The 8775-nt window shown below is 44.7% G+C and overlaps 1 pseudogene across 1 annotated transcript; it reads right to left on the bottom strand.

Annotated features, from left to right (window-relative positions):
- Nucleotides 1-2384: 2384 nt before the first annotated feature.
- Nucleotides 2385-5636, bottom strand: LOC149352544 (uncharacterized; annotated as a pseudogene). Its single transcript, XR_016289327.1, has 3 exons — nt 5628-5636; nt 3830-3916; nt 2385-2802 (listed from the first exon to the last, which is right to left on the bottom strand). The product of XR_016289327.1 is annotated as an uncharacterized LOC149352544 (transcript).
- Between the last annotated feature and the right edge of the window lie 3139 nt (nt 5637-8775).

The raw sequence follows: 8775 nt of genomic DNA, 5'->3' as shown, positions 1-8775 counted from the left end.
ATGTAAGTCGCTCAGAAAATACAAGCTGTAATTTATGAGAAGCGATCTCATGCAGAGATAACGCTCGAAGACCTTACTTATCGACTGAAGGTTTCATTTAAAGCCTAAGTATCCTTTAAGTACGTGCTAAGTATGGAGCCTCTAACTAGGCTGATGCCCAATGCTTTTGCGCCCAATTTTAAGGGTTCCGCAAATAAGGAAATTAGGGCGGTCATGTTCCGACGCCCGCCCTATAGACTTCGCTTAAACAATGAGGTAGCCACAGCCCCTGAAGGTTGGGCGCAACCTCGAACCCAGGGCTTGGATAAAAAGAAAAATGCAACAAGAAAACATTCACAACGCGCCCTCCATGCGGGAGTCTTCGCCCTCTTCGCGTAGTAGTAGTGGCTATTTATTGACATTTTATATGGAAGGTAAAAGAGTGTTTGCTGCCCCGGCATCTGCTATCGCGACTGGAAGCACCTGAGCTGGGGCAGCGAAATAAAGGATAGCAGGCAGAGAGTAGAAGTGAAAGAAAAGGGGTGAGGGGACAGTAGAAAGGACAGGGGGAGGGGTACACTTTCAATGAATCTATTTACATATCTACAGGGTAAACATATACATATATACAGGTCGCACGCGCGTGGAGATCTGGGAGATCACTGTTCAGTCACACGCGCAGGACATAAAGCACAAAACAGCTGGAGTGGGGGCGTCCAGCGAATTCTTGCTTCCAGCATGCCGCCGCTGCACTCGCGTGCCACTTCAAGGATGACGTGCCCTTTTCGCTAAATGACAGGGCGAGCAATTTTTTGGCTAATCGCGGAAGTGTCGGATGGCGACGCGCAAGGCAGGAAACGAGCCCCCCAATGCTTCGGCGCTGGCATGAATGCCTGAAAACGAAAGGGCCCCTCGTAAAACTCTTCGGAGGTCCGCATGTTCCTGCGGAAGTGGTATGCGGATCCACTGGCGTGTGAACGCCAGACCGGATCGAGCGGCGTCTACTGTCGATTACTGCCCTTTGTACGCGCCACGCGTACTTTCTTGGCGCCCAGGCGCGCATGCCCGAGGTCAACAATGCTAGGAGTCCTCGGCCATCGTAGCGACGCTGTTAAGCCGACAATGACCTCCACACTTTCGTGTACGTTTGTGAGGGACGCGCGGGCTGGGAGCTCCGAGAAATCTATGCGTAGACCGGAGGCGTGCAGAAACCTCAAGCTAAAGTAATTAAAAAAATAACGAGGCTAAATGATTCACGGCCTTACAGTTGCATTGAGGGCTGACGCACTTTTTGTGGCGGTCAGGCAGAAAGGATGTTTGGTAACTCTTTCACGATAGACGATCTCGTAGGCTTGCGGACCGGAGAAAGTGCATACCATAACCTCTATTAGGCGATTCCCAGAATCTTGTGAGAGTCACTCACATGGTACAAAGCATGCAAGTCAGTCGTCGACGCGCTTGTGAGATGTTTGGTTTCGGCTATGAGGGACGCCGTAGTGGAGGGCTCTGGATAAATTCGTCCACCTGGGGTTCTTTAACGTGCACTGGACTCTAGCATTACGCCTCCACCGAAATGCGACCGCTGCGGCCGGGATCGAACCTGCATCTTTCAGGGCATCAGCCAAACACCCTAGCCACTGAGCCACGGCGGCGGCTACTAGTGAGATATTTATGAGATGAAATGCGCCGCAGCACTCAGGCGCATAAAAAAAATTCCGCTAACACTGCCTCAGTGCTCGACTTAAAGGGGCCCCGAAACACAAGTTCAGTCCTTTGTTTTGCTGTTGGTCACATAGAATGAGTTATAGTGATGCTACTAGCATCGGTCTACCACGTATATTCTGCTTTTTAAACTTTTAATTAGGTCCCAAAAACAAATTCATGGCGCTGACGGTGTCGCCACACAGTGGCGGTTTTTAGCATTGGATATGACATCATCGGGCGGGAGCTTGATGATTAGACAAACAGTAAATATACCGCAAACTGTGTTAATAAATGAGGATACGTTTTGTTACGTTTTCGGGTTTTATATTAGATCAACAAAACCAACACGTTTGTCTTACGTAAAAGCACTGCAAAGCAAGCAAAACAAAAAAAAAGCACCACCAGGGGCTCTGGCTATTGTTTTTAATCCAAGAACTTTGCACCTCTCTGTACACTGTACACATGCATATAGGACCCAGCACACAGCACTAAAGGCTACTTTCTATGTATCTGACGGCTTGGCGAAATCGATGTGATCGAGCCACTGTATTCTACAAGCGTTCGTTTCGGTCCCAAGGAAGGACACAAAGAAATAAGCCATTCGTCTCACATTTACCAGTGCGCATCATCGGTGGAGGATGATTGTTGTTCCGAGGGCACGAATTTGGCCTTCATTTAAAAACTTCGTATTTCGTGATAAATTAGCTGCCTCTTTCTGCAGCTTGCGATTCTGCTTCTGTAGTTTTTTAACAGTGTTCTTAGATTCTTTAGGGCGTTGTTTCAGCTTATTATTGGCTGCTGTGAGATCTGCTACCTTCTTCCTGAGCTTTGCTGCCTCAGAATTAAAGGGTTGGGTCGCACGAACCACTGCAGTTTCTTGAGGCCGTACATCCGTGGTGGTCGAAATAAGTTGCTCACTAGCATTGCTGTTTTCAGTACCCACCAATGTCTCATTTATCACCCCGTCCGACGATGAATCTGCTGGAGGATATTCTTGCGTGTTTAGGGGAAGGACGTTTCTCACTTCTGGTGAAGAACCTTTTGCGGCAGTGTCATCACTGAATAATGCAGGCACGTGCACACTTCGGTCCCTTGGTGGCCTTCGCTCTTTAGGAAATTCTGGAAGCAGATAGGAAAGGAAAAATAGCACATTACATATTTAAAATAGTGGTCCGTTTGCAAAACTCCGAAAGTAAGCTTTTCTGCATTGCAAATGACTCTTCACCATGGCGGCCCATCGTAAACGTCAGGTGCAGCTGTTTTTCACCCTCCTTCAACAAAAGGAATGGCTAGGCGAAGCTGATGCTAATCCCTTTATCCCGACAGCGTGTCGTGTAAAGGAAAGGTACGCGGCATTGCTCATATGTGACATGTCTGCAGCACTGCACCTTTTTCTGACCTCAAAGCTGGTTTGAAGGAATTTTGATGTGTCAAGAAGCCGACCTCCAAAGTTTTGAAAAGGGTCCATAGAAGACGCGCCAGAAAATTTAATATGTATGCGCACCAACCACTCCAACCCTCATTGAAGACTAAAGCCGAGTTAGATAACTTAGCACTGCGCCGAAAAATTTCCCGTCTATCACTCTTCCACAAGCTTTATCACCACCCTTCCCTTCATGATGAATTCTTTCAGCCACCCCCAGTTATCTTTCCACGTCGCGATCATCCTTACAAAGTTAAACGCATTAACTGCCAGTCATTCCATTATGCCTATTCTTTTTTACCACGCACAATAACCGAATGGAACGCTTTGCCATCAGAAATTGCCACAGAATCTGATCTAAATAAATTCCAACATCTTATGCACTCATGTTTCAACAACTAAAAAGGTATTTTTTTGAGCGTTCTTTTCTTCTGCCTTGTCTTCTTTTTATTTTATAATTTTTGTTTTGTACTTCAGCGCACCTTTTCCAGTGTCGTCTTTTTCTTTTTCTAGCGGTGCTGTTATTTATGCTCAAATTTTGCTGTTATGTGCATTGTTGCGACCCTTTCTGTGAATGCCTATTTATGATTAATATTTTGTGATTTCTGTATTTTGAATAAATAAATAAATAAATAAATAAATAAATAATGCAACGTTTTCAAATGCCACCACGAGGCGATAAGCAACATGGTAACAAACACCAAGGTTAAGGAGGTATCTGACCTTTGAATGGGAACACCGTTGGGACCGCACTGGCTTAATCCATCCGTCCGCGCGGTTTTGTTCGAAGCTCTTGTCTTCGAAATGAGCCTGCAGAGGAATTTGGTATTGGAATTAGCCCCCACATTTCCTGCTCGAAAATGAAAACAATGAACACAGCACGCAAGAAAACAAAGTATTCCAAATATATCAGTCGAATTGCTCGAATGAGCACCTCAATCTGTACATAACAACATATTCTGTTAATCTCATTTACTGACCTAATGCGGCGTCGTTGGACGAAGCATCGGGCTAACAAGCAGCATAAGCTACCCAACGCAGCATACGTGTCAAAAACTAAAAAAATCGTAAGTAAATTTATGTATATTTATTTCATTACCCTCAGGGCCAGAGGGCATTACAGAGGGGAGTGGGTTACACACGAAAGTGAAACAAAAAATACAGCTGTAAATACACTTAAAAATTAGACATAAATGAAGCTCACAGAAAAAACGAACAAACAGGTTACGTCAAAACATTTAACAAATTAACAGCGCATATCGCAGAATAAAAACAACAAAAAGCAACAGCATACAAGAAAAACAAAAACGACAAGAGAAATCACGTTCAAAAGGCAGTAACATGTGCGCATATAGAACAAGTGGAACAACCGTAAAAAAAAAAGATGACAGTGTTAAGGATTCTTGAGTTTATGAAAGCAGCAGGTTGGTTAAAGCAGATTTAAACGACAAAGGCTTTACTTGGGATGAATGAATTGTGATAATGATTGGTTTGGCGTGAAGGAATACCAACCTTATGACGATGGTCATTGCGATGTGAAATGTAAAAGGGTGGTAATATCATTTTATTCTTAAGAATGGGATTCTCGTAATAAATCTAATGGAACAGGCAAAGACGGTATATTTTCCTACGTTGTGACAGCAGAGGTAGTGACAAGCTTTTTTTCATAGTCGTGACGCTGGAGCTTCGATGATAATTTGAAAGAATGAAACGAGCCGCCCAGTTCTGGACGGATTCCAGTTGATAGATGAGCGTCTCTTGACTGTGGTCCCAAACAGATGCAGCATATTCCAGTTTAGTACTAACTAACGATTTATAAAGAAATAGTTTACAGAACTAGAAGCAAGACAAAAATTGCGGCGTAAGTAGCCCAGCATGCGATTAGCGTTGTTAGTTATATAATCTACAGGCGTGTTCCAAGAGAGATTAGAAGAAATAAAAACGCCTAGATATTTGTAACAAGACACAGATTGGATGCTATTATTATTAAGATGATACGAGGGCAGTGAAGTATTACAACAAGAAACACGCATGCGCTTGCATTTCTTAGGGTTTAGTTCCATGTTCCAGGTGTTAGCCCAGTCAAGAACATGATCAATATCGGACTGAAGAAGAGTTACATCAGCGTCACTGTTAATTTCGCGGTATATGACGCAGTCATCTGCAAAAAGGTTAATTGATGATCATAATCTAATAGGCAAGTCGTTGATATATATTAGGAAAAGCAAAGGCCCCAACACAGAGCCTTGTGGTACGCCTGATTCGACTGTCAAAGTGAAGGAGCAAGTGTTATTTACCGTGACAACTTGTGAACGATCAGTAAGAAAAGAATGCAACCATGCAAGAACGTTAGTATCAAGATTAAGTTTGCTTAGTTTGAAAAAAAGCAGTTGATGTGAAATCTTGTCAAACGCTTTTGAAAAATCTAGGAATATACAATCGACAATGGAACCCGAGTCAAGGATGGAATTCAGATCATGCGTAAACGATAAGAGTTGTGTTTCACAGGAAAATGACTTACGAAATCCATGCTGATAATCTCTAAAAAAGGCATTTGACAGTAGGAATGATGCAAGGCGAGAGTAAATTACATGCTCCATGATTTTGCATGGAATGCTCGTTAGAGAAATGGGTCTATAATTAAGCGGTGAATGTTTATCTCCAGACTTGTGTAAGGGAATCGACCTTCCAGTCGCCAGGAATGCAGGCTGTGTCAAGAGATTACTGGAAAAGATGAGAAAGTATTATAGCGCTGTAGCAGAGACAAATACAGAGTTCAGAACATTCGCGCACTCATCAGGCTGGATAAGTGCATCGGTTGAGTCCTTAAGGGCGATAGCAGTATCGTCTCTTTTATTAACGATGTTCCAGCTTGGCATAGTACTCCACATACCGCCGCTGGCTTGGGATTGTCACCCCCTGCATAGTGAACACACAGGTGAGGACTTCTAGATACCACCACTCCAGGCATGCAGCAACAAGACCAAGATGGTTGGTTTATTAGGGTTTAACATCCCAAAGCAACTCAGGCTATGAAGGACACCGTAGTGAAGGGCTCCGGAAATTTAGACCACCTGGGGTTCTTTAACGTGCACTGACATCGCACAGTACACGGGCCTCTAGAATTTCGCCTCCATCGAAATTCAGCCGCCGCGGCCGGGATCGAACCCGCGTATTTCGGGCCAGCAGCCGAGCGCCGTAACCACTGAGCCACCACGGCGGGGCATCCTTTTTAGAGTCAGCACCTATTTTACGTATCCTTCAAGCAGTGTTCCTTGAAGCAGCATCCCTTCAAGCAGCAACGGAGGCTGCAAGTGTTTACATCGGTGTGCTCAGCAAAAGTGGTGAAGCCCATATCCAAACCTATACTGGATGCCCGCTCGCCTCCGGACGGATCTACGGACGTCCGTAGGTCTTGTTCACACAATATGCAGAAGAGTTTCTTAGGGCAGCTGGTCCGCTTGAGGTCAGCGGGCTACCCTGAGGACGTCCTGGTTTCTATTGCTGAGACTAGCAAGTTTAAGTCACATACAAAAAAGATGAAATGCCTTGTGAAGAATCTAGACCTGCTGTAATGCCATACCTGCATAAAGTCTCACATAGCGTTAAAAAAGGTAGCCATTAAATACGGCGTTAAGGTTGCCTTTTCTGCGCCCACCAAACTGTCGTCACTTTGTTCCCGTATCTCTAAAAACAGCACAAAAAAGAAATGTAATGTCAAGCACCAGAGCATGTTCACCAGGTGCACAACCGATGTTGTGTGCAGGTTGATAACTGCAAATCTGCCAAAACATTTCTGCCAAAGCAAATCTGCCAAAACATTGCAACCACTGCAAAGACTGCACCCCTCTGTTCCATAATGTCAAAATCATCGGCCGCGGTAAAACGCAGATTGAACGAGAAATCTTAGAAACCTTCAAAATCAAGCAGTTAGGAACTGAATGCGTCAGTGACAGCTCTGGCAGGTTCACGGCAAAAGAGTACAGGTTCATGAATGGGGCATAGGTTGTCACATGCAATCTTCTGCCGCTCAATCAATTTTGTTCTTGTTGTTTTGATAGCGTTTGTGGTAGCTCTCGAGCATGTGCGCCCTGTTCTGTTGTTGGCAGTTCACCAAGTAAAGAATATTTCATTTGTGTTTTCAGCGTTGTCCTGTGTACTTCTCCTGCTTGTGAACGCGTCCTTTCCGCTGGTTTTCCACTTACTCTGCACCAACTGGCCCAACAAGCTATGCTTCTTCAAAAGCTAGACAATTGCTTCGCCAGGTGGCGTTCTTGCGAGGTAAACACGCTGCATTTAGTTAGGCCTAAGGGCTTGCAATTCGTCAAGTTATCTGAAAAAACATGGGCTAGTTATCGCTTTTACCTCTACGCGTTGGTCGAAATGGTTACATACAACACTATAAAACAATTTCAAGTTCCGAATGCGTTTTTATTGCACCTAGAATGCTTGTTTCTTGAAAGATTGGTGTGCAAGGTACAGGGTCAGGGTCGTCAGGGTACCGTTCGATAACACAGCGTTTTATCAGACTTGACACCCAACATTTCCACCCCTTACAGTGGCTTGTACCGAGTCGGAGCAACACAGGCCGCCTTACTCGCTTCCGCGAAACCGTCGTCTGGCTCAGCTGCCATAGAGACCTTGGCTTGCGGCCTCACTCGATTGACGTCGGGCAGGGCAATAAATCTCTCATTAAGGTATAGCCAGGGCTAGTTGGAAAACCACGTTTGAGGTAATTAAAGCGCGCAGCAAGACACGGGCCAGTGAACACAACAGACAAGTACTCGTCCCCACTGCTGTAATCATTAGCACATGGTTTTTATTTGTTTGTTTGTTTGTTTGTTTGTTTGTTTGTTCAATACTGCCAGGCGCCTTTTGGTGGCCAAGGCAGGAATGGGGATGCAATTGCACAGTGCTCTGTCAACGAACAAAAAGGGAAAAAGAAGGCCTGCAGGCAGGCAGGAAAATTTCTGCGGAACAACTCAAATAATAGACGAGTAACAAACACTTTACATTAAAATCCAAAACAAAACGCGACAAGGGCAACACTCCAGAATCGAACCAAATACTCTAATTTGACCGGCTGGGATTGATTGCAGGTAAAAATGTTTCGGCTGACGATAAGGTGACCACTTAGCGAGGTAACGCATTCCAATCGGCTGTCGTTCTTGGGAAGAACGACAGCTTGCATGCAGTGGTTCTGCATTGGTTCTGCAGTGGTTCTGCCCCTACAATTGTTTTATAGTGTTTGTGCCGAGTTTGTCGTGTTCTGTTATACTGCATATAAGTGTGAAAGTCTATTCTGGCGTGATTATTGACGATGTCGAATAACATTTTCAAGCGACGCATTTTGCGACGAGGTGGGCAAACCGGAACGGCTAAGAAGGTCAGATATCGATACCTGTCTTCCGTAGGCGTCGAAAATGAAACGTAGTGCTCTTCTTTGGACACGCTCTATACTTTTGGCATCCGTTTTCGTTTGCGGATCCCATACTACGTCAGCATATTAGAGTAGTGGACGCACTAGGGAAGTATACGCAACAAGCTTTGTTTTAGTGGAAGCATGTTTTAGCCGGTATCTTATTAGCCATAGTCTTTTAGATGCCACTGAGGTTATGTTATTAATGTGCGGGCTCCAACTTAGATTCGAACTGATCGTTACGTCAAGG

Source organism: Amblyomma mixtum, chromosome 3, assembly GCF_055824585.1.
Source record: "Amblyomma mixtum isolate Tamu chromosome 3, ASM5582458v1, whole genome shotgun sequence".
NCBI classification, from domain to species: Eukaryota; Metazoa; Arthropoda; class Arachnida; order Ixodida; family Ixodidae; genus Amblyomma; species Amblyomma mixtum.
Note: the sequence above shows the minus strand (reverse complement) of the source record. Positions and strands in the feature narration are given on the sequence as shown.